Here is a 27,777-nt window from a genome sequence, read left to right as displayed (position 1 = left end):
AATTTAATGATGAAAATTACATTCTTTTATGTGTGTATGGCTATAACAAAAAAGCTCAGAACAAAAAAAGTAAGTTGTTGGAGGAATGGAAACTGACTTACACCACTGACAAAGTCATCATTGGGGGAGACTATAACCTGGCTCCTGACCTCTGGATGGACCGGCTTCCTCCAAAGGGACAATATCATAATTATGAGGAAATCATTGTTGATTTTATTTCCAAGGAAAACCTAATTGACATTTGGAGAATGAGAAACTCCAATACTTTGCAATATACTTGGGTTAATTCTGCTAACAACGGTCAACATTCAAGGATAGATTTTTGGTTAATTTCTACAAACCTAATTAATAATGTGCATAAATGTGAGATAACAGCTTCACCCCTGACAGATCACTGTGCAATTACAATATGTCTCCAGCCTGATGGGCTTCAATATATACCTAACCCTTTATGGAAATTTAATAGTAGCCTTCTTGAAAGTGAGGAATTTTGTAGTGAAACTAAAAATTTGGTAAAGAAAATTACTAAATTAGAAATGACACCTTAAAGTAAATGGGAGTGGTTTAAATTCCAAATTAGAGAAACAGCCATTAGCAGAAGTAAATACATTTCTAAAGCTAAGAAACAAAAACAACAGGACATTATAAATGATATCAATAAACTATGTCATAAACTGGAGTTATCTTTAGATGAACAAGTTATATTAAATAACTTGCATAACCAACTTGATCATCTATACTTGGATAAAGCCAAAGGAGCATTTGTTTGCTCTAGAGCTCGTTGGATTGAAGAAGGTGGAAAAAATTCATCTCATTTCTTTAGTCTGGAAAAGCAAAGACAAATAAAAAAGAAAATTCATAAGCTACTTGTTAACAAGATAAGTATTGATAATCAACAACAGGTAAATGAGGAAATAAGAACATTTTATAGTGATCTGTATGGATCCAAATTTGCTGGGGATGATTGCAAACAGTTTTTCGAGGAAATTAGGGACAAAAGAAAAACAATTGACGCAGACTTTATGCAGCATATGGAGGATGATCTTACAATTGAAGAGTTAGATATAGCAATGAAGCAAATGCCAAAAGGAAAGTCACCAGGTATTGATGGTTTAACTGTGGAATTTTATTCCTTTTTCTGGAACGATATCAGAGAAATGCTCTTTAAGGCCTTTCAAGAATGTATTTCAACTGGACACCTGTCTTCTACTATGAAACATGGAATAATCACCTTAATCCCAAAACCCAATAAGGATAAATTATCACTTGACAATTGGAGGCCGATTACTCTTTTATGTAATGACTATAAATTGTTAGCACGTGTACTCTAAGAGATTAGATATGGGTTTAAACAATATAGTTGATGAATGCCAATCAGCCTTTGTAAAAGGCAGAAATATTCATAACCATACAAGGCTGATTATTGATATGTTAGATTATAGAGATTATATTGAAACAGACAGTCTGGTGTTATTTATAGACTTTTTCAAGACATTTGACACTGTTGAACATCCTTTTTTACTGAAAACACTTCACTTCTTGGGCTTTGGAGAACAGTTCTGTAACATTGTAGAGATGCTATATACTGACATCACTAGTTCAGTCTCTCTGAATCCTGGTGTGACTCCTAGATTCGAGGTGTTACGTGGAATTCGACAGGGTTCCCCCATCTCCCCAAAACTTTTCATCCTAGCAACACAGTTATTATCAGTTCTGATCAATAACTCCAGTGATATACAGGGAATTACAATTTTTAACAAAGAGTTTAAGATAAGCCAATTTGTGGATGACACCTGTTTCTTTTTAAAGGCAAATGTATTTGTATAGTGCATTTCATACACAAGGCAACTCAATGTGTTTTACATGATAAAACATTCAATTGTTTAAAATCAATAAGAACATTTAGTAAAATCAATTAAAATCATCAACAAACACATGACATCAACAACATGACCAAAAATCTCTTTCTCAATCATATGCAGTAGAGAAAAATAGTGCCTTTAACTTTGATTTAAAAATGTTCACATTAGATGCTGACTTCAGCTCTGCTGGCACACTGAAAAAATGGCCTCATGGGGGTTGTGGAGCGTTAATGATTTTAGTTTTCACATTCGACAGCATTTTTTAATTAATAAATAAAATTGTAGAATGTTATTTTTGACATTTATTTGTTCAATTATTATTTTTTACTTTTTTTAATTCGTTTGCAGGAAATTGACAAATATTATTTTACACAGCCAGTCTTATTTTACCTCATCATCATGTTTGTTAAGCCAGATATTTATCAAAAATCGGGAGTTGGGACCCGATGTGGGGTCACCAGGAATTTAAATGGGGTCACATGGAATGTCTTGTACTTGATAAAAATAGCTGATAAAAAATATTTTAAGTTTTAATAAATTATTTTTCAAATAAAAACACAACTGTATCCTATACCCTGACTTTCTCAAATAGAAAATTAGCTCATAAAGCAGGAATGATGAAAGAAAATAATAAAAAATAAAATACTGTATAAAAATATCTGAGCTGGTGCATTGTGTTGCTTCTTGCAGTAATCTTAGTAGTTCTGTATTACATATTGAATAAAAAATTCTCAGAAAAAGCCTGTGGGGTCGCCAAAAATTTGTGATATTAAAATGGGGTCATGGTCCAAAGAAGGTTGGGAACCACTGCTCTAGATGTTAAGATGGATGTTTAAATACACTAAGCAAATATAATTGTGTATGTTCATTGTGTATATTTGATGTGTATGTTCATTGTGTATATTTGATGTGTATGTTCATTGTGTATATTTGATGAATATCTTTTTTTTAGTTTTTTTTTATTGTCTGAAGTGTAGCGTGATGTTATATCTTACAGATTCCTATTTCCAGTAGAACTGGCAAATTTAGTTCAAAGTTCTCCATTGAGAGGCTCTGTAGTTGTGGTGAGTATGTCTTCTGTTATTAAAACTTAGCTCCAGTTGATAAAATGACATTGTTTCTTTTCTCTCTTTTTCAACAGTGAATGTGGCAGTGTAAACTGTGCTCGGTGGCAGTTGCAGGTAGATTGGCTTTATTAAACCACTATAAATTAAAACATCCACACCTTGGGCGTACAAGCCATTATCCGTGTACTTTTTTAGAGTGCCCTTGCACATTTAAAACATGGAATGCATTACACATTCATCACTCTCGAGATCATTCTACAAACGATAAAGCAGTAAAAGTAGTATCGATATTTATTTTGAACCTTATTTCTGACATGTGTTTATAAGGGTGGAGACGAAACCAATCGAAGACAAATCGAGGAGACCACTGTTGGCATTTACATCCGGAAACCAGACTGCAACTCTAAGCCAGGTGACATCGGCGTTGTGATCGAGGGTCAGGTGGTTTTGCGGCAGGTGGACAACTTTCCACTTGCTGTTGCTATGTTGTTTGATTTAATTTATGCATTAAACCTCGACTACCCTCGTTACCTCAAATATACATTTGAGGTGTTTCAAAAAATCCTAATGGAGCTGGAGGGCACCACTCTTTCAAAAAAGGTTCAAGTGCTCAAGAACAGACTCCATGAATGACTGAAAATGCCAATCTACCTTGGGGGGTAAAACCCAGTTTACAATGTTTAAAATGTTGCACATATTGGATGTCAGTATCGTTTACTTCACTGTTAAAAAAACTTGATGTCATGTGCTGTGATTTTTGTTTGCACTGTTCTTAACCTATAAGTATTTAAATGTATCTGTTTGCAGAGTACTGCATCATGTTTAAATGATCCGAGTTGAAGACCTGTTTCCATGCACAGTATTGCATATTGTCATATATTTTGTTCATTCATACCTGTAGCCGTATATGGAAAGAAATGCAATGTTCATGTGCAATGTTTTCTAAGGAAAAAAAAATTGTAATCCAGCATTTTTGCAATGCTTTTTTTGTTTCATGTCAATGTGTTTTTGACTGATATCCATTTGTGGATTAAAAGTGGTTGAAGATATTTTGTTTCCATCCCTTTTTTTCTCTGAAAGATGTGATGCGTGTAGTGGCATAAGATGTGGTTGTAATTGTAGTCTTTGCAAACTAGTTTTTAGTGGTAGAAGATCATTTTTAAACTAACATAAAATATTTTATATAGTTATACATTTTAAAATTAAATCTAATTTAAATGATAAAATTTGAGTTATTTAATGATAGATCTATGTTCAATTAACATATATATATTTTTAAAGCTTAACAAAATAATAATATGTTAAAACACCATGAAAAAATTATTTGAGTGTAGCGTATGTAATTCATGTAATATGCACGTGATTTTTTTATGTTGTCAAAACATAACTTTATTTAGTGGAACCGCTTTCAATGATTTTATTATGTTGCAACAACAGTTTTCTTTTTTCAGTGTGGAACATGAACAAATGAATACATATTTACATGTTTATTTGTTTCAAAAAATTAGGTAGGGTGTGTTTTTTATTTATTGTTTGTAACTTTTACTAAATATTTGCAAAAATACAAACTCCATGAGGATATGAACTCAACTTCCAACTTCTTCAAAAGCAAAGAACAAAAAAGGGTACATTTAAGGAAAATAAAAAACTAAATATTGCACAATAACAAATATGGTGTATCAGGGCTCCCTTATATAAATCCCAATATTGTCTTTTTTTCTCCCACCTTGTTTACACATGCTGTTGAAGGTCAACACTGTAGTGCATTTTTTTTATGACAGCTATGCATGTTAAATTATTGAAATGAAATAAATTCCTCAGATCTCTCTCTACTTTTTTGCCATTTTATTTAATTTTGACAAAAGAGTTTCACATCCAATTATAAAATAACACACAAGTAAATGAAAGTCAATTTAAACATATTAGTAACACGGTCAAATTACAAATGATTAATATTATTAGAGGAAGGCATTGCAACAAAAAAAACAATATAAATATAAAATTAACAAACCAAACATTAATTGAACTGAAATAGCTGCAGTTTGAAGACATTAGTGCACACATTAGTCACTTTGCCACAAAACAATACTACAATACTAAAATTGCAGTAATGAACACACATCAACTTAAACAATTGAAGTTCTCAGAGGTATTGCACAAATAAACTATTAACCAAAAATAGTGTGATTTTCTGGTAGTGCTTTATAAAGCAGCATTAACCAACACAAGCTAATAAAGCACCATCCATCCATCCTTCAGTCCATCCTTATTCATTTATTCTCCTGGTTTTCCTGCAGGTGAAGTCATCTATGACATCGTCACATTTCCTCAGTGCATCTGAAGGGGAAAAAAATAAATAATTTGAACCCAATGGCTGATCTATCAAGCAAACCAAGTCGTAGGATATGAATGATGTGATTAGAAATTGTTACATATTTAAATATTGATAAAAGCTGCACAAATTTAAGATGTAGCACTGTCAGGTTCTGTTTTGTTTGTGTTTAGCACTTTTGTTCTGAGTCTTTGTTTATTCTGTGTTTTAGTTTAACTCTTGTCTGTGTTTCAGGTATTCCTGCTTGTGGCTCCACCCCCAGTGATGTCTGTGTGCTTGGTCAGTGACTGATTAGCTCCCTCATGTTTCCACCCAGGTGTGGCCCATTCCCAATCAAGATTCCCTCACTATATAGCTGAGTGCTTGGACACAGTATGACTGTGGGATCATTGTAATGTTGACCCTCCTCGTGTTCTGCTGCGTTTGTTCCCTGGTTTTCCTTGTGCCTTGTTGGATTTAGTTTTTTTGTGATTAAACATGGAGTCTTTTGAACTTTACACCTGCCTGCTGCCTAATTCTGCCTCTGCTTTTGGGTCCACACCCACACCATACCATGACAAGAACACAACATTCATCTACTTTTATTTTGCTATTTATTATTTATGAAACAGATTGATGCAGAATACTAATAAAATAAATGGTTATCTACAGAATACAGTTTTAATAAAAGTAAAACGAGGGATATGAATTATCCAACATTAAACAGTTGGACAGTCTAAGTTTCCTCTAGACTCGTGTTCATTTAAACATTCTAAAATGTATCAAAAGAGCTGGTGTTAAAGTCTTTGTTAAAATAGGAATATTAATAATGTTCCTAATATTTTATCCATCTATAATATGTTTATCTATCTATAGGTCAAGTAATTTATGATGTAGATCACAATTAAAATAAATTAGGCCTCGGGGCTATCTCTATTAAGATAATCCTAATTGTATGAAACACAAACTGTGATGTCAATATTGACATTTGCATAAAAATACATAGTTATCTTAAAATGAAGTTAAACTACAATGAAATAAATTAATAGTTTTGTTAGGCTAGTACTTTATCTGTTTTTGTTTAGCGCTAACTGCGAGCAGTGCTAACATACCTTAGCATGGTCGCTCTGCTAGCTTGTTGTCCATGATAGTCAAGCATTGGTTTAACTTTGGCTTTTCCACGTTTTTCGATAAATGTTTAGCTGCAGCCGCTAAAAACCACGCTCCGTACAAACCACGCCCTATCGATCTCCCTGAGCCAATACCTGGACATGAACCTTTCCACTAACCTCAACGCTACCACCTCCATTTCATGGCTAAATTCAAGGTTACATTAAAAAATTTCTTCACCGGCCACCGCCGCACATGTGGGCGTTTTTTAAAAGCTCAGTGCAATGAAAAATTGCTTGTAGGGGGCGTCGCTTATACTGCACCTGTGGCTGCAGTTGTGTATTATTGCATTTTTCCACGCGTTTTTTCTTCCCTGGGCACCAGATAATTAGTTTGGTTTTATAGGCATGATGACACCACTTGCTGCAGCAACAGGGACGGCGCTACACCGAGGCTAGGGGGCACTATAGCCCCGTCAGGAATATGTGTAGCCCCAGTTAAGCCCCTTGTGTGTGAGTGATAGGGGATGGAAGGGCGGAAGAGTCTTTTTCATGTATCATTTTAACGTTCGCCACCAGTCCAATGCAATAGATAATTAAGAAAAAAAGAGTTTCTGTAGAAAATGAAGACCAAGAGACAAATTTTTACCCATTTCTATCACACTACCTGTCACCTCTGCTTCATGTGAGTGCAATTTTTCCTGAATGCGACGCGTTAAAACATACCTGAGAAACCGAAAGTCAAACCCTCAACTCAGCAATCTTGCCTGTCTGTCCAAACACGCAGAAACAACAACAAACACATTGTTCTCCTATAAAACAACTATGGTGAGTTCGTTCTTCTCTGACGTTTTGCATTTTAGATTTACTGTCTGATTATTGGCAGGAGAAAGAGTGGCTGTCAGATGTTGAATAGGTGACTTTTGTTTATTATTATTTTTTTGTTGCCATTGCCTTGTGGTCACTTGTCTTATGCTTAACTAATTTGTTAAATATGCTTTGACCAAATTTAGTTAAAACTACAATCTCACAGGACCTGTAGTGGACCTCCCACATAGACACAATCAGAAAAAAAGGCACAGCAGAGGATGTACTTCTTGCGTCAGGTGAGGAAATTCAACCTGGCCCAGGAGCTGCTGATCATGTTCTACACCTCCATCATTCAGTCTGTTCTGTGCACCTCCATCACTGTCTGGTTTGGATCTGCAACCAAACTATACAGACACAGACTACAACAGTTAATCAGGACTGTAGAGAAGATCATTGGTGTCAAACTGCCCTCTATCCAAGACTTATACCTGTCCAGGGTCAGGAAACGGGCAGGTAACATCACTGCAGACCCCTCACACCCTGCACACAATCTGTTCAAACTCCTCCCCTCTGGCAGACGCTACAGATCACTGTACGCCAAAACAACCTGCTATAAAAACTATTTCTTCCCCCAGGCTGTCACTCTGATTAACATTAAACAGTCAAAGAGTGTCAGACCTGTTGCTGTGAAATAACCATGGAACTAAACATGTAACAACCCTGGAACAATCTGTCACTGAGAATATTCATGTACATACTATTTAATTTAAATGTTCACCTGCACTACTCATCACTGCACTACTGCTACTACTACTACTACTACTACTACTATTACTACTGCACTATTAATTTTATTATTAATAATCGTTCAGTAATAATAATAATAATAACAATTATTATTATTATATATTATATGTATGTTTATATTTACATATTATGTTTATATTTTTTCAAGTTGATTATTATTTAATGACATCACTCACACTGCACTACTCCTACTACTGCACTATTATTATTATTATTATTATTATTATTATTATTATTATTATTATTATTATTATTAATATTATTATTATTATAATATTATTATTATTATTAATATTAATTAATTTTTACAATGATTTATTGGCTCCTCAAGTGACAATGCTCTTGCTAAGCTATTGGTATTATTATTATTAGTAGTATTTTTATTATTATCTTGTTACTGTTATGTTATATTATTTTATTAAGTTTTGCACATATTAGTCTAACTACTGTTTATATTTATGTTTATATTTTTTCTAGTTGATTGTTATTATTTGATGTTTACATTTTTAGAGAGAGCACAGTTCACCAAGTCAAATTCATCGTCTGTATAACATACATTACATGGCAAATAAAGTTGATCCTGATTTATATCTAACATTCTGTGTTGTTCAACTTCTTTTATTAAAGAAAAAATGAGAAACTCCTTATAAAAGTAATGTAATTTTTTGTTGTTACTGTTGTTTGTATTTATCAGCACCCCCACATCTCAATCCTACACCCCCTTAGCACTGGGAGAGAAAACATCCTGGGCCGTGCCTGTGCAGCAGTAAACCCACCTCAGCAAACCGTCCACAGGTGTCAAATAATGTGAGGGGTGGGGTGGGGAGGGTTGGAGTAAAACTATTTTTTTAACTAAAACGATTTATTAATAATGCTAATAATATCAGCAGTTTGGTTGTTGAATTTTTAAATTTTAAATTTCTTTTATTTATTTTTTGTCCACTCAGGCATTTTGGCGCCCCCTGGCTGTATGGCGCCCTTAGCATTTACCTATATTGCCTATATAATGGGCTGACCCTGACCACATCCTCAACCAATCAGGAGCATGTTAAAAAAGAATCACCTTCTTAGAATCTACCGTTTCCCTGGAAACCACACTGGAGATGAAAGAGAGCTGTGACTTAGACAGAGAGCAGTTCCATCTTAGTCAACATTGTGAAGAAGACAGTTTTTGTGACTTTTAAAGACGTTGAGTGTAAAATGTCCACTTTTGTGTGTTCTGATACTTCAGCTGCAGCAGGTAAAAAAGACTCAATGAGAAACAGGGTTTTTATACTTTAGATAGGGACTTTAGACTTGAAAGTGGCTTGTGTATAAAAAATCCACACATGTGAAAAACTTTTAATGTCACAAATGACAAGAAAAACTGTATAGACTGATGTTTACACGTAAAATTTTAGCTGCAAACTTGTAATCCAACATTTATTCACATATTTTTTTAATTACTTGCGCAAATGATTGTTTACCGTAATTAAAAAACATGTGAATAAATGTTGGATTACAAGTTTGAAGCTGTCATTTTATGTGTAAATATCAGTCTCTAAATGCTTTTCCATCATTTGTGTAAATTTATTTCACGTGTGTGAGGATTTTTTATACACAAGCTCAGATCACATTCTATAAGCTCTCACATTTTGCAACATATCTACCTTTATATATTGCTTCTATACAACAGTATTGCAAGCACATTTTGTTAAACATTTCCTAACTGTCAGTTGATTAATGTCTATATCAGCACTCATTGAATGTCTCTTGTCCAGTCAAATGACTAATTGTTGTATAAGTGTCATTAAGGCCCTTCCTCACAACACAATTATGTGGTCACCTTTGTTCACTACAGACACAGACACAGACTGAACTACTCAATACTGACCCTCTGTTCTTTCTTTCCACACTCACAGCAGCTGAACGTCCAGTTCTCCGCAGCAGCACTGCAGATTACTCCATCCTGGAGCGTATTGGTGAAGGCGGCTTTGGGAAGGTTTTGAAGTGCCAGAACCTTAAGAACAACAAGACGGTGGCTGTGAAAATCATCAAGGACGGCTTATGAAGACTATTTTGAGCATGAGGTACCTGTTTACACCTTCTAACATTTGATGGCTCAGGTTTCTCTACTTCTAAACTCTATGAACAATATTTTTGTTATTAATGTGTAATCACTTTAACATGGTATTGTACTGTTCAATACAATTTTGGGAAAACACAAATCTATTTTTAAAATATCTGTATATTTTTAACCCAATATTCCATCTAGATATCATATCTATAAACATGTAAATGTTAAGCTAATAGCCATTGTCCATTTACACTTGTTTGTATAGCTTTTGTACTTATTACTTGACATGTTTGTTAATATCAACATTGAAACCAAACTTTGTTCCCATTTGCACTTTTGTGATATTTGCAAATTCACAATATAAGATTTTCTAAGACCTGTTGGAACCAGCCAAAGTATTTAACATCTAATTGTCTTTTTCTTCTTCTGTTTTTTTTTCCCACAGATTTCAATGCTAAAGATAATTAGTGTCCTTGATACTGACCGTACAAATTTGCTTACATTTTACGAGCATTTTATGTACGTGGGCTACAATTGCCTGGCATTTGAACTTCTTGAGATGGACCTTTACACTCTGATGGAAAATCGAGAGTGGGAATCCCTGAGTGTGAATTATATCCGTCCAATTGCTGAGCAGGTATGGTTGGCACGCAGAACTTTAGACTTACTGCAACACCGAAACAAAAAATGAAAGAATTCCTGATTTAAAACCTGAGCTCATATAGCAAATGGACAATGTTTGTTCTAAACCTGTGTCTTCTGATCTCGTTTCTGCAGCTATTGGTGGCTTTAGATGCCCTAAAAGGCCTTGGAATCACACACGCAGACATAAAACCTGACAATGTCATGGTGGTCAGTGGGAATATCCAGGAACTGAAGGTGAAATTAATCGACTTTGGTGTGGCTGTTAAAACTTCCAGCATGAAGCCTGGCCTTGAGATTCAGCTTATAGGATACAGGTAGGAGGATTTCTCCTCACATGGCTTAGCTGTGGTTAGGACAAATCTGTAATGCATTGTATTGATATGTTGGTCATAGATTCTCACTCTTATCTCACATCCTTTCTCCTCAGGGCTCCTGAAGTCTCCATTGGCCTTCCTGTCAGTGAGGCCATTGATGTGTGGGCCCTTGGTTGTTTGCTTGTATTCCTCTACATTGGAGAAAACCTCTTCTCTGTGTTCTGTGAATACCAAACGATGAAGCGTGTTTCAGAGCTCCTTGGGTTACCGAGGGACGACCAGCTTCAGGCTGGGGCTTACACCAGTGTCTTCTTTCGTAAGGCCGAGGAGGGCTCAAAATGGCGACTGATGGTAGAAATTTTTGTTTTTTTTTTTTTTCTGGTAAACTCAAGTTCACCAAAATGTAACTTTATAAGGAATTTCATAACACTCATCTTGTTTCCCCAGACACCAGAGGAATATGAATTTCATAACATCATCTCAACTAAGGAGGAACACTATCGTGTTAAGATCTCTACTTTGGATGATCTGGTCAATGTAAGTTTTTCATAAATGTCAAAATAAAAAACATTTCAAGCAGTTTCCAAATCTAGTCATTGTTCTGATTAAATCTTGACTGTCATGAAGCTTGTGAGATATCTTGACCATAAACTACTTACCGATATGTTTGATGTGTGAGTTTATGTAATGACCAGTTTTTTGTATTTTAAATGCAGGTTCATCCAGGAGAAGAAAGTGGTGAGGTTGAGGACAGAGAAGCCTTCGTGGACCTGCTGAAGCAGCTTCTCTGCTTGGATGGAAATGAAAGGATCTCTCCCTGTCAGGCTCAGTTCCATCCTTTCTTCAGAACATCCCACCTCAACCAGCAGGAGACCATCAGACACCATCAACCCTCATTACAGGCTGATGAGTCCTCCTGCCATGCATCAGATAAAAAGTCTGTTCTGGATGATGCCTCTGCATCCAAGTCATCAGATAGTGACACACTGAAGTTGGCCACTACAGAAGCTGATGGTCTCCCTCCTCTAACTGACTTGGACTTGGTGTCTGCTCCCACTCCTCATTTAAATGATGATGTTCTGGATCAGTCTTCAGATGGAGTTACCGGCTGTTTTGTTTCTTTGAAGAAGACAATTCAAAAACATTTCAAAAGAATCAAGACTTTCTTTTTCAATTGCTAAACGCTTGTTGTTGTAAACACATATATTCAATAGTTTCTTTGAAATAATTTTTTTGGATTTTCACAATCATTTTTTGAAACAAATAAACATGTAAATATGTATTCATTTGTTCATGTTCCATGTTCTTCTTCCGTGTTATAGTTTAAGAGCCTCTACATCTCATTTAATATAATAATTGACTTAAACTGGTGGTGATCAAAGAACAGGTGGAAAAACGCTAGAACCTTGATTGTTCTGATTGACTCAGATTTGACATTCAGCAGTTAGATTAAATCAAAAACAAAAACAACCTTCCACCACCTAAAGAACATCTCCATCTCCTTAAAGGGGCCGTGCACACCTCTGAGATCCCTCTCTCCCAATCCCTCCCCGCTGCTCTCTAGCCCTGCCTCCAAACTTCCCAAAGTCCCTCCCACAGGAGCTAACAAGCTAACTTTAGTCTGACAGCAACATCACAGTAATAAAACATGCTCTGTTAAAAGCATATTACTGCAGCGCTTCTTTCTCTCTATGTCAGGGGTGGACAATTGTTTTTTACATGGGGCCACGTGAGAACAAGAAAATATTATGGAGGGCCGGACCAAAACTGAACTGAAATCTGCATAACATTAATTGTGTTTCTTTATATAAAGCAGTAAATAACATTGTTTTGATAAGCTGGAAAGACTGGTGAGAATATATGTTACAATTGAGCAATAAAAGAGAGAAAAAAATGACATTTATTCACTAAAACTTCCCAAAACAATGGTTAACAAAATGTGAACATTTGTACAGTTTTTGATTCACTATATTAGTGACCATTTTCAGCCACATTCAGTATGACATTGTATGACATATTGGAACAATTACGTGCCTACATTTGTTGGTTAATCACATTCACACTCATTGTGTGTTTTTTTCCAGTCTTTTTTCTTATTAAGTGAGAGAAATCTAGTCTCTGTTGGTCTTTAACAAGTGCATCAAAGTCAGGTTGAATGTCTGAGGTGGAGATGCAAAGCACAGCTGACAGATGATCATCAGTGAGAGAGGATCTGTACCTGGACTTATTAAACTTCATCACTGAGAATGTTTGCTCACTTATGTAGCTAGAGCCAAAGAGCACAAAAATCTTCTGAGCATGTCTCCTCATGTTTGGAAACCTCTCTTGCTTAAGAGCAGAGTAGAAATCCAGCAGTGGTTGTGACTTGAAGTGCTCTGCATCAGACTGCAGGTCAATGAGTTCCAGCTGGACATCACTTGGTGCATCATCCACATTGCAGGTAAATGGTGAGGAAATCAAGTGCATCTCACTCTCCATTGTTCTGAGATCTTCAAATCGCCTCGAAAACTTGCCATGCGGTGCTCCTAACATAGATGAGTACCTGCGAAGGTGATCATCTGATGGTGTGACTTCCTTCAGGGGTTGCATGTGAGTGAGATTGTTGCTCTCCAGTTGCCTTGAAAGAAACTGTAACTTGGCCATGAAAGCCTTCACCAGGTTGTGCATTTCATGGACGAAAAGGCCCTTGCCTTGCAGTTTGGTGTTCAGTGCAGTCATCAGTGCAGTCACGTCAACAGCAAATACAAAATCTGTCAGTCATTTCTCATCTGAGATGTCTTTGCCTTTCTTCTCACAAAACTCTCGGATCTCTGCTTTCAGATCTCAGACTCTTTTTAGCACTTTGCCCAGGCTGAGCCATCAGATAGCTGTGTGATAGCTGATGTCTCCATGTTCAGTCTTGTGCTCCTCTAAAAGTGCAACAAACTGCCTGTGATTCAAAGCTCGTGCCCTGATGAAGTTCAATATTTTAGTTACAACATTAATCATATGGTCAATTTTAAGCACTGACTTCCACAACACATGCTGATGTAAAATGCAATGCAAAATACCACTTTCTGATCTGCGTTGATTTCACTCACTTGTTAGATTTTGACAACCATCCATTGTGACACCCGTCAGTCTGTCCCATTTCAGTCCCAGCGTGTCCATGCTTGCGTGAACAGATCTCTTTGTCGTGGTCCCTTACATTGAGCGCATTGCTGCCAGCTCCTCCGTAATCCCACAAACAAATACAAGTCACTGGGCTGTCACGGACATCACAGCTCTCGTCCAAAGTCAAGGAAAAAAATTCAGAATTTGCCACTTCACGTTGCAGATGAAGCTCCAAATTTCCTGCAATGTCCTCCATCCTTCTCGTCACTGTGCGCCTGGACAGCTGGACTTGTTCAAATGCTTCTTTTTTCAGGACAAATCAGCGCTGCAGATTCCACCAAGCACTCTTTTACAAACTCTCCCTGTGAGAATGGCTTACTGTTTTTAGTGATATTACAAAGCTGGTCCTGGTTGCAGCATCCCTGGATGTGTGAAGCTTGGTAAAAAATCCTTGTTGCTTTTGGAGCTTCGCTACCAAATCTTCCGATATCCGCACCATCTCACCATCATTCAAGTTTTTATATTTCTCCGAATGTTTTGTCTTGTAATGTCGACTCAAATTGTAATCCTTGAACACAGCAATCTGGTCCCCGTAAACCAAACACACCACTTTACGTCTGACTTTGGTAAATAAATACTTGGCAGTCCACATCTTGTTGAAAACCCTGCATTCAGCATCTACCTTTCTCTTTTTAGTCGACCATTTGGGGGTGAAATGAGTCATACTAAATTAGGTGCATGCGTGCGCAGGCTCAATGCAAAACCACCGGAGGACTGCTGAGGCAATGGTGCACGAGGAGCGGACGGAGCGGCATCTCAGTTTGGATCCAGTAAAAAGTGACCATAAATAACTGTAAATGGACTGATATGCAGTGAGCTTCTAGTACTTCATATTGAAATTGTTTGTGAACATGTGGGCCACTGTGCCAGTTTTACTAAACTTTATAGCTACTTATACAGGCTCTGAGTTGAAATAGATAAAGTGTGTCAAAATAAAGCGGTCGCTCTCCGTGGTGCTGAAGCGCTGATTTGTTCCACTACTGCTTACGTACCAATGCGCGACGTAAAAAACAAAAGCTTCAAAATAAAAGCAATGCACACTCATGAGGTGCCGGTCAGTCAACCGTAGGGCCGCATGTGGCCCACGGGCCGTATGAGGCCCACGGGCCGTATGAGGCCCACGGGCCGTAAAGTGCCCAGGTCTGTTCTATGTGCACACACCATTCTAGCAGCAGCAGCAACAACACAGTGTCACTTACAGCACCCAAACGGAGGCTGCTGTGTGCACATGAACAAACACATGCTCTCAGTGACGTTCCGTGAGCACTAGGGTAGGGTAAGCAGGGTGTTCCAAATCGTGACCAACAATGTCAACACCAATGACAATTTCATATGTTTCTGCTGAAAAGTGTTAATTCAATTCAGTTGAATTCAACTTTATTTATATAGCGTAATTTACAACAAAGTCATCTCAATGCGCTTATCAAAATATTAAATTTAGATCCACATGAACAAGCTTTTAACATCTAACAAAATCAACGTCGTAAAACACCATTAAAGAAACATAAACAATTATTTAATATAGCCTCCATATTCTCCCAACATTTATGAAACTGTGCGTAGGTAAGATCACTTCAGGTGGCGTACGCTGAAACACATGAAATGCATAAGCAAAATAAACAAAACAAACACTGGGTGTTTTTTTTTATTTATTGTTGTAACTTTTACTAAAAATTTGCATAAATACAAACTCCATAAGGATAATGAACTCAACTTCCAACTTCTTCAAAAGCAAAGAACAAAAAAGGGGTACATTTAAGGAAAATAAAAAAACTAAATATTGCACAATAACAAATATGGTGTATCAGGGCTCCCTTATAAAAATCCCAATATTGTCTTTTTTTCTCCCACCTTGTTTACACATGCTGTTGAAGGTCAACACTACATGTAGTGCAATTTTTTTATGACAGCTATGCATGTTAAATTATTGAAATGAAATAAATACCTCAGATCTCTCTCTACTTTTTTGCCATTTTATTTAATTTTGACAAAAGAGTTTCACATCCAATTATAAAATAACACACAAGTAAATGAAAATCAATTTAAACATATTAGTAACACGGTCAAATTACACATGATTAATATTATTAGAGGAAGGCATTGCAACAAAAAAAAACAAGATAAATATAAAATTAACAAACCAAACATTAATTGAACTGAAATAGCTGCAGTTTGAAGACATTAGTGCACACATTAGTCACTTTGCCACAAAACAATACTACAATACTAAAATTGCAGTAATGAACACACATCAACTTAAACAATTGAAGTTCTCAGAGGTATTGCACAAATAAACTATAACCAAAAAATAGTGTGATTTTCTGCTGGTGCTTTATAAAGCAGCATTAACCAACACAAGCTAATAAAGCACCATCCATCCATCCTTCAGTCCATCCTTATTCATTTATTCTCCTGGTTTTCCTGCAGGTGAAGTCATCTATGACATCGTCACATTTCCTCAGTGCATCTGAAGGGGAAAAAAATAAATATTTGAACCCAATGGCTGATCTATCAAGCAAACCAAGTCGTAGGATATGAATGATGTGATTAGAAATTGTTACATATTTAAATATTGATAAAAGCTGTGCACAAATTTAAGATGTAGCACTGTCAGGTTCTGTTTTGTTTGTGTTTAGCACTTTTGTTCTGAGTCTTTGTTTATTCTGTGTTTTAGTTTAACTCTTGTCTGTGTTTCAGGTATTCCTGCTTGTGGCTCCACCCCCAGTGATGTCTGTGGGCTTGGTCGGTGACTGATTAGCTCCCTCATGTTTCCACCCAGGTGTGGCCCATTCCCAATCAAGATTCCCTCACTATTTAGCTGAGTGCTTGGACACAGTATGACTGTGGGATCATTGTAATGTTGACCCTCCTCGTGTTCTGCTGCGTTTGTTCCCTGGTTTTCCTTGTGCCTTGTTGGATTTAGTTTTTTTGTGATTAAACATGGAGTCTTTTGAACTTTACACCTGCCTGCTGCCTAATTCTACCTCTGCTTTTGGGTCCACACCCACACCATGACAAGAACACAACATTCATCTACTTTTATTTTGCTATTTATTATTTATGAAATAGATTGATGCAGAATACTAATAAAATAAATGGTTATCTACAGAATACAGTTTTAATAAAAGTAAAATGAGGGATATGAATTATCCAACATTCAACAGTTGGACAGTCTAAGTTTCCTCTAGACTCGTGTTCATTTAAACATTCTAAAATGTATCAAAAGAGCTGGTGTTAAAGTCTTTGTTAAAATAGGAATATTAATAATGTTCCTAATATTTTATCCGTCTATAATCTGTTTATCTATCCATAGGTCAAGTAATTTATGATGTAGATCACAATTAAAATAAATTAGGCCTCGGGGCTATCTCTATTAAGATAATCCTAATTGTATGAAACACAAACTGTGATGTCAATATTGACATTTGCATAAAAATACATAGTTATCTTAAAATGAAGTGAAACTACAATGAAATAAATTAATAGTTTTGTTAGGCTAGTACTTTATCTGTTTTTGTTTAGCGCTAACTGCGAGCAGTGCTAACATACCTTAGCATGGTCGCTCTGCTAGCTTGTTGTCCATGATAGTCAAGCATTGGTTTAACTTTGGCTTTTCCACGTTTTTCGATAAATGTTTAGCTGCAGCCGCTAAAAACCACGCTCCGTACAAACCACGCCCTATCAATCTCCCTGAGCCAATACCTGGACATGAACCTTTCCACTAATCTCAACGCTACCACCTCCATTTCATGGCTAAATTCAAGGTTACATTAAAAAATTAGGTGGCGTTGCTTGTACTGCACCTGTGGCTGCAGTTGTGTATTATTGCATTTTTCCTCCTCTTCTTCACGTTTTTTTCTTCCCTGGGCACCAGATAATTAGTTTGGTTTTATTGGCATGATGACACCACTTGCTGCAGCAACAGGGACGGCGCTACACCGAGGCTAGGGGGCACTATAGCCCCGTCAGGAATATGTGTAGCCGCAGTTTAGCTCCTAAAACATTTTATTTAATATTTTAAAATGTTTTTTATTATTACTTTATTAAGTTCAAAAACATTAAAATAAATTCCAGAGTAGCCGTTCTGTTCCAATCAAATCCCTGCTTGTACCCCATTCAATGTGGCCCATTGATTAACTTATACTAGTGTGTGTGTGTGTGTGTGTGTGTGTGTGTGTGTGTGTGTGTGTGTGTGTGTGTGTGTGTGTGTGTGTGTGTGTGTGTGTGTGTGTGTGTGTGTGTGTGTGTGTGTGTGTGTGTGTGTGTGTGTGTGTGAGAGAGACCAGGAATTGAAAAGCGTGTGACCTGATGTCATGAGTTATCTTTGGTTTGTTTATTGTCTGCATGATGAAATACCTATGGAAGCCGTTTCCGCCACTAGAATAATAAATAATCACTGAGGCAATAATCATGAGTTAGTTACGTCATAATTGAGTCAGTAAGTCATAAAAATGAGATAAAAGTCATAATCACGAGAAATAAAGTCATAATTATGAGATAGAAGTCAGAATCATGAGAAAGAAAGTCAGAATTATGAGAAAATAATATTTTATGTAACGTTGCAAAGAAACATAGAAAAATGCAAAAATGTGACAGAATCATTTGCCAATAAAGATTTATTCAAGATATATCAAGTTTTCTATTTTGGCAATATTGAAAATGACTATATATATATATATATACAGTAAGTATAATGGTAGTGGCCACAAACAGAGGGAAGGAGTGAGTGGTTATGGCTAAAACTGAGATCCCAAGCCGAGAGGCAGCCACCACCTCCCACATACACACCTGAGAAAGCCCCAAAGAGCCAAGGACCCAGCACACCCCGCCACCGACCCCAACCCCCAACCCCAAGGCTCCAGCTGCTCTCGTAGTGAACTGACACAAAGCACCATCACATATTCAATATTTTTATTGAACTCTTTAAATTCTATAAACAGCACCAGTTGGCTTTTGTACAAGTAATAAAAAATACAATCAGCTTTAAGTTTAATCAAATAATAATCACAGCACCTGCTGGTTAAAAAGTGCAAGAAATAAATGAGCTGAAAAACATGACCAGTTCTTGGTTTCGTTACATAACAGTAAGAGCACCTTCTGGCTTTTTGTGCAAGAAATTGAAAAAACAACAACAACATAACTAGCTTCAGGTTTAACGTTAAAAAAAAGCATAATCACAAAGGCACACACCTGTTGGCTTTTTGTGCAAGACATTTAAAAAAAAACATAACATAACTAACATCAGTTTTAATTTTTTTTAAAAAGGGAAGTCACAAAAAACACCTGCTTGTTTTTTCTATGCAAGAATTAATAAAAAACAACAACTGAAAAACATCACCAGTTTCCACTTTAATTAACAGTAACAGTGTAAGACTCATTGTTAAAACATGATTTAAAAAAATAGTAAAAAGTGGTTAAAAACAGCTAGAGGAGGAATGCATTTCATATGTTAATTTTAATAGTTAAAAACAGACTCTACTCATTTTTTTTGTAAGCAATAAATTGTCAGATAACTATATGGTGCGATACTTTGATGTGCCACAAGGGGCGCATCGAACAGGAGTTCGGACGCCAAGGGGCTAGTGATGGGAAAACCGGTTCTTTCCTCTGATTCGATTCTTTAACTCTCGAACATTAAATTGAACGAGTCCCGAACGAATCATTTCGTTCATTTGTACAGCAGATGGCGCTGAAGCCTGCACAATGCAGAACTCATACCGCCGACGTGTTTTTCTCCAACTATAAATACTGTAGACAAGATGGTTTGCTTCAGGTGACAAAGTATAACACACAAAATGCCATAAGCTATTCAAGCCATTTGAAAACCCAGGAAAGCTAACACACACCACAATAATGTAACTTGTGTCCTGTATCCTCTCTGTTATCATTGTTTAACAGCACGGCAGTCTGGGTAACTGTCACGTGACAGTGAAAACAGACCAATCAGAGAGAAGTAATGCTGCTGGCGCAGAGCTCAGCCTGAGCCAGAGCTGTGAACCGATGAACGATGAACGAGAAAGACCCGGTCAGCCCGCGAGTCATGTGACAAAGGAACCAGTTGGACGAACGAGAACGAAGTACTGAGCTGTGAACGATGAACGAGAAAGACCCGGTCAGCCCGCGAGTCAGACTCGTGACAAATGAACGAGTTGGATGAACGAGAACAAGTACTGCTCTGCTCCACAGCCTGAGCAGACAGAGACCCTTTCGGCTGAGCAGTCGATCACATGACAGCTGGGGAGAGGACAGCGAATGTAAAACTAATTTTGACAATTAATGACACAATAAAAATAACAATAATAGTTGATGAGTTGCCTATGTTTACATGGTGCATTTATTGTGTCCAAAAAGTGACATTATTATTATTACTATTATTGTTATTTTTATTGTGTTTGTTGTTATCATTGTTATGTTTGATTATTTTGTGGCAGAGTATAACACAATAAATATGCTGATATAATTTTCGAAAATATTTATTTACAAACACATTCATTATATAGGCTATACAATAACACAACAAGGACTGAAGACCACTATAATTATGATTTCGTGAATAAATAATCTATATCGGGTGTCACATGACAAATAAACTGTAGATATCAGACATCAATCATTTCCTTGTTCAGCTCTCAGTCAACAGCCCCCCAGCCCCGTAGCTGTCTGAGCCACAGCTGTCACGTGACGAATGAACGAAAGAGCAATCCGTCATGATCCGTATGAACGAATCGTGAACGAACCGAACGAACTGCAGTGCTTGCTGCTCACAGACAGCCTGTCTGTCACGTGACTAAAGAACTGGGACCTGAGAATGGATCCAGCTGAGTGAGTGGTGAACGAATCATTTCTGTTTCCTGTCTGCTGCTGACTGAGCTCATGCAGCTGCTGCCATGTGGCGAGAGAAGGTACTGCATGAAAATGAACGAATCGCTCCCTGAGAAGACTCGTTACTCCCGAGTCATATAAAAGATTAGTTCATTTTGAACGAATCGTTCACGAACGATACAACACTACAAGGGGCAGAAGGGCAGAATAAACCCTGTAGCAGAGCAATGCAAACGGAAAGCTCATCTCCGTCCCTTGTTCTCTTTTCTCAGGTTTGTTAAAGGTTACAGAATAGTGTTGTATCGTTCGTGAACGATTCGTTCAAAATGAACTAATCTTTTATATGACTCGGGAGTAACGAGTCTTCTCAGGGAGCGATTCGTTCATTTTCATGCAGTACCTTCTCTCGCCACATGGCAGCAGCTGCATGAGCTCAGTCAGCAGCAGACAGGAAACAGAAATGATTCGTTCACCACTCACTCAGCTGGATCCATTCTCAGGTCCCAGTTCTTTAGTCACGTGACAGACAGGCTGTCTGTGAGCAGCAAGCACTGCAGTTCGTTCGGTTCGTTCACGATTCGTTCATACGGATCATGACGGATTGCTCTTTCGTTCATTCGTCACGTGACAGCTGTGGCTCAGACAGCTACGGGGCTGGGGGGCTGTTGACTGAGAGCTGAACAAGGAAATGATTGATGTCTGATATCTACAGTTTATTTGTCATGTGACACCCGATATAGATTATTTATTCACGAAATCATAATTATAGTGGTCTTCAGTCCTTGTTGTGTTATTGTATAGCCTATATAATGAATGTGTTTGTAAATAAATATTTTCGAAAATTATATCAGCATATTTATTGTGTTATACTCTGCCACAAAATAATCAAACATAACAATGATAACAACAAACACAATAAAAATAACAATAATAGTAATAATAATAATGTCACTTTTTGGACACAATAAATGCACCATGTAAACATAGGCAACTCATCAACTATTATTTTTTGTTTTAATTGTATCATTAATTGTCAAAATTAGTTTTACATTCGCTGTCCTCTCCCCAGCTGTCATGTGATCGACTGCTCAGCCGAAAGGGTCTCTGTCTGCTCAGGCTGTGGAGCAGAGCAGTACTTGTTCTCGTTCATCCAACTCGTTCATTTGTCACGAGTCTGACTCGCGGGCTGACCGGGTCTTTCTCGTTCATCGTTCACAGCTCAGTACTTCGTTCTCGTTCGTCCAACTGGTTCCTTTGTCACATGACTCGCGGGCTGACCGGGTCTTTCTCGTTCATCGTTCATCGGTTCACAGCTCTGGCTCAGGCTGAGCTCTGCGCCAGCAGCATTACTTCTCTCTGATTGGTCTGTTTTCACTGTCACGTGACAGTTACCCAGACTGCCGTGCTGTTAAACAATGATAACAGAGAGGATACAGGACACAAGTTACATTATTGTGGTGTGTGTTAGCTTTCCTGGGTTTTCAAATGGCTTGAATAGCTTATGGCATTTTGTGTGTTATACTTTGTCACCTGAAGCAAACCATCTTGTCTACAGTATTTATAGTTGGAGAAAACACGTCGGCGGTATGAGTTCTGCATTGTGCAGGCTTCAGCGCCATCTGCTGTACAAATGAACGAAATGATTCGTTCGGGACTCGTTCAATTTAATGTTCGAGAGTTAAAGAATCGAATCAGAGGAAAGAACCGGTTTTCCCATCACTATTACAGAAGCACACAAAACAATGCTGGTGGTAGTTTACAACCTTAGCAATGTATGTGTGTAAATGTGAATGTTGTTAGAAGTTAATTTATGTTGTAAAGTGTGTTTGAAAGTGAATGCTAACATGCTAATGCTAGCGGAGATTTTCAGGCTACTTGCTAGAGTAACAATAAGGCAGTAGTTTAATAGTAAATGTGTCCTTATAAATGAACGTAGTACAGACAGTGAACATATAAACACCAAAGGTACAAGTGGTGAAAGTTAAAGTATACAGTTATATAGTTTTATGTTGTTCAAGTTTAATTACATGGGCTGTCATTTTGAGTTATACAGGTAATATAAAAATAAACTGAATGGTAAATTACAGAAAAGAGAAAATGTAATTGTTATTTTGATACATGTAAAAATAGAGAAATTTTAGAATATTATTTGAGTTAGGCTGAAATAGATATTTGTAAATGTGTGATGTATTGTTAACACAGTTCTTTTTGAATATTGTTTATTGAACTTTGTAAAATTGTATTAAACAAATTGTAAATGTGTTTAATTAAGAAGGGCAGAATAAACCCTGCAGCAGAGCAATGCAAACGGAAAGCTCATCGCCGTCCCTTGTTCTCTTTTCTCAGGGTTTTCATTCTCACTCCTCTCGGGCACGGGAGGGGCAACAACAGCACCAGTTTGCTTTTTTGAGACATGCTGGAAACTTCTGCCCCGTACTACTACTTCATGCACAAGCTGTAATATCACCAAGTTTGTACCAGTTGTTAGAGCTACTATCTTTACCAGTGAGCAAATATTTATTCCTGTGGTTATAGTTTTTCAAAGTTTTATTTGGCTTTATTTACAGGCGACTAGTTCCTATTGCTCGGAAACACATGGAAACCAGTTTTATTTTTTATTATTTATTTATTTTTTATATTATTATTATTTAAAAGGTTACCTCATTCAGATGTAGCCTACGTATATGTTCATAACAGGAACTATGCAGAATAAAAATGTTTAATGTATAAACCTGTAAATATGCAGTAGGAACTAATCACCAGTAAATAAAACCTTATTGGTAAATGGACTTGATTTATATAGCGCTTTATCACCACACTGAAGCAGTCTCAAAGCGCTTTACATATCAGCTCATTCACCCAATCACTCTCACATTCACACACCAGTGGGACAGGACTGCCATGCAAGGCGCTAGTCGACCACTGGGAGCAACTTAGGGTTCAGTGTCTTGCCCAAGGACACTTCAACACATAGTCAGGTACTGGGATCGAACCCCAAACCTCTCGATCAGAAGACGAACCACTACCACCTGAGCCACGGTCGCCCTATTAAACTCCAAAAAACCATAACCAGGAATAAACTTGGTGATATTACAGCCTGTGAATGCAGTACGGGGTAGAATTTACTCTGTCTTCGGTATGTCTCTGAAATGTTTCTGGGTTTTAGTATCTCCCCTTTTTGTACAAGTAACAAAAGACACGAGCAGCTTCAAGTTTAATTAAATGATAATGACAGCACCTGCTGGTTAAAAAGTGCAAGAAATAAGTAAGCAAAACGTCTGTGGCTAAAACATCCATCCTTCTCGCAGTTGTCGTATCTGTCAGAGGAACTCCCTTAATAGAATATGTTACCTGTTGTTTCACTTTATTGTCTGTTACCACCTCATCGACAGCAGCAATTATACAGTTTTTCACTGTTTCTGCATCAGTAAATGACTGTTTGTTTTTCGTGAGTATCCATGTTACTCGTAGAGAAGCTATGGTTCCTTTCTGCTGCACCGTGCAAGTGTGAGAGAAGATTGCAGAGTTTTGTTTGCAATTTAAAACAAGTGGTTACAGTTTTGTCTGCTGAGCATCTGAACCTGATGGATAGTCGTTGTCACAGTTGGCATGGGTCGTCTTGAAGTGCCGCCAGACATTGTCCTTTGAATGTGCCATGCCTTCCGATTATCTGAAGCGCCTTTCCATAATGAGCAACAGACCCTTCTCATATTAGGCGCTGTAAGCAGCAGTGCCGGAAAACGTCACAAAGTGCCGCACACTGTCACAGAGTGCCTTAAAGTGTCGCAAAGTGTCGTAAAGTGTCGCAAAGCCTTGTGTGTACAGTTTTTAACGGACATTAAACAATTTATTCACTAACTATGGATAGATGGGACACGGACCGGTTGAGTTTGAGGAGTGGGCCGGTTGTGGCCCATGGGCCGCCAGTTGAACAGCACTGGTTTAAAGCATCAAAGTCATGAAGTAATTAGATAACAAACAGTAAGGTCTTTTAATGGCAAAATAATAATAAAAAAAAAAAAAAACAAGAATCAACAGAAGAAAGTTCATTTTTAGTTCTAAACATATTTTGGATGTTTTTTACACGCACACACACATAGATAGATATATAGATATTTTCAGATATGTATTACAACATACGCGCATCTTGCAATAGAAAATGAAACAATAATGGAAGGGTTAGAACGCACATCTTTATTTTCTTTAGTGAACAAGAATGTGAGTATCTGAATCTGAATTTCCTTCTTGCTCGCTCCTCTCCTTTGAGGTGGTAGCAAGTGCTGCAGTCATCCACAATGTCTTCCAACTCCTGATGTTGATATTAAGTTATTTTGTGACTCACTTACAGAAGTCTTATTAACACAAATGAGGCTACCTTTGGCCATAAGTTAGTTCATCATATATAACCTTGGGAGTTCAGCCATCTCCCTCAAGGCAAACATGACCAAACCATCACAGTCGTTGTTGTAGAAGTAACGTGAACAAAGTTAAAGGGCCAACATCACTCTGTTTTTCACTTTGTCATTAGTAGAGCCTTCCACTTCATACACTATCATGCGCTAATGACATATGCACACTGACATTTTGGATTTGTGGTCAACTTTTTGTGTGTTTAAACATACTGTAGAAGGAGAGATGTTTCAATGTGGTCTTTTACTTCATTCGTAGGCAGTATTCAGAGTCTAAGGACATATTGTTGTTGATATATTTGAGGCAAGGTAGCTCAAATGGGGCATGCACTACTGTTATGCTGCGTTCGATTGCACTCGGAACTCAGAAAGGTCCAGGTCGTCAATTCGAGCTAAATGTGTTTCATTCCGTAAGCTCGGAAAACTGATGTTTGTTTTGATATTATTCAAGGAGCAAAATGCCTATATATTTTATCTACTTGAGGGTGAGAGAGAGAGAGAGAGAGAGAGAAACATCATATACTTTAAGTATGACTTAAACGTAGCAGCGAGGGGAATCCTGCATGCTTCATTGAACCATAGGCTGTAGAAAGAATGCATTGAATTATAGGGCATCATTATGCAGAGCAGCGTTTAAATGAACAAAATTGGAATGGAAATGCTACTATAAAGTTATTCTACATTTTTAATTAGACAACACTTAAAAGTAAAAGTTGAGGAGAAAGTGACTGTTTACATCTCACGGTGTAAGGTGCAATTTTGCTAAGACGTCATTTTGATCGACTCGGGCTGCCTACATCCTGCCCAAATTCCTGAGTCGGCATCCCGAACTCAAGGGCTGTTTTATTGCACTTTTCCAATTCGTTCTGTCTGATTTATTTGGGTTTTGGGTGCAATCAAATGCAGCATTATACACTTCCTGGCATAAAAGCCTGCAGAAGGTACTTTAAGTTTAAAATATTAAGAGGGCTACAATTTTCTATCTATGTCTATTTATATTTCTGTACCACTAAACCCATCTCTGAAAGATTCAGGTATGTTTATTGATAACTTGGAGAACTAACAACCACCTTCTTCTTCTTCATCTAGTTCAGAGGCAGCCAAGCAGAGGCAGGTAAAGGACCACGTGCGGCGAGTGGCTGCACTAACGGTGACTGAAACAAAAAAGAAACTCCATGAACTTCAAAGAAAGTTCAGACAAGTGCTGGATGAAAACCTGAGCTTACCAAAGCATGTTTGCCTCAAACCAGAGGTACGGTACATACAGTACATAAACATCTGAATATACGATCTGTGTGTATCACTCTGATTCAAATTACAATTTGTGTGTGTGTGTGTGTGTGTGTCTGTTTATGTGCAGGAGTTGTAGATAAATCATGGTTTTAATGAACAAGCAGAGCATTTAAAGGCCCAGCGAGTCTCAGAAGTCAGGAGGGAGTTGGCCTGGGAGGAGGAACGTTGCTGCATAGAACTCAGAAAACGACAGGACTGGTACACACACACACACACACACACACACACACACAGTCAAATAATTATTCATACAGTCTACTTTTAATAGATAACGAACACATACAGTTCTCAAGTAATGGAGACAATTCTTCAGGAAGGAAATTTGTCTTTTACCTCATGTCAATTGCAATTCAATAATGCAGCCATACTAGCAGATGTTTTTGAAACACCTGACTGTCCCCCTTTGCGATTATTAGAAGATATCATATCTTAAACCCAGTTTGAAAAAAGTGTCACAGTATTTATGAACTAAGTTTTTCAAAAACTTGATTGTCACCAGAAAAAATAAGTGTGTTGTATTAAGAAGAAGATTATACACATTAGGATCTTGGCCAGGGAGTGATTAAAGAAAAATACATAATTTTATTCAAAATTTGCATTTTTACTTTATCATGCCTAAAAAGACTTTCTTTGAAAAAAAGGCAATGGTTCAAGAATAACTGAACAAACATAAGATAATGATTAAAATAATGCCATTTTGTTGTTGGAAAATTTTACCTGTAATATTTTCTAGACAAACAAATAATAGTAAATAAACCTAGATATTCCTGTATTTAGAAATACAAATTTACCTAAATGTTATATTGCAATAATAATTATTATGGGATTACATCTTCAGTCTTAACTTACACATTAAATACCAAAGATTCACCTTGGTTTCTAAAAAGCAATTTCACATGTAGCTGAGTAGGCTGCTTGTAAAATTGCCAAACCCAGATATTTTTAATTGAATGAATTTTACAACTCCAGAGCATTAGAAAAACCTTTGCCAATGAGTGCTATACTAGCCTTGAATATGGATCTCTGCGGGGTATTACCTGTAGTTCTAAATCAAAGTTAAAGCTTCTCTTTTTCTCTATTGCGTATGACTGAGAGGGAGACTTTTGGTCATGTTGCTGT

At 37.1% G+C, this 27,777-nt stretch overlaps 1 protein-coding gene and 1 long non-coding RNA gene across 2 annotated transcripts in view; one reads left to right on the top strand and one right to left on the bottom strand.

Moving 5' to 3' along the window:
* The window catches only part of LOC114460870 (cilia- and flagella-associated protein 44-like), a 228,515-nt gene that overhangs the window by 181,781 nt on the left and 18,957 nt on the right, over positions 1–27,777 (top strand).
* Positions 21,799–22,671, bottom strand: LOC114460876 (uncharacterized). The gene is made up of 2 exons (XR_003673772.1): positions 22,487–22,671; positions 21,799–22,361 (listed from the first exon to the last, which is right to left on the bottom strand). It is a non-coding gene; the product is annotated as an uncharacterized LOC114460876 (long non-coding RNA).

Source organism: Gouania willdenowi, unplaced genomic scaffold, assembly GCF_900634775.1.
Source record: "Gouania willdenowi unplaced genomic scaffold, fGouWil2.1 scaffold_82_arrow_ctg1, whole genome shotgun sequence".
Classification (NCBI taxonomy): domain Eukaryota; kingdom Metazoa; phylum Chordata; class Actinopteri; order Blenniiformes; family Gobiesocidae; genus Gouania; species Gouania willdenowi.
This window is presented reverse-complemented; position numbering and strand designations above follow the sequence as displayed.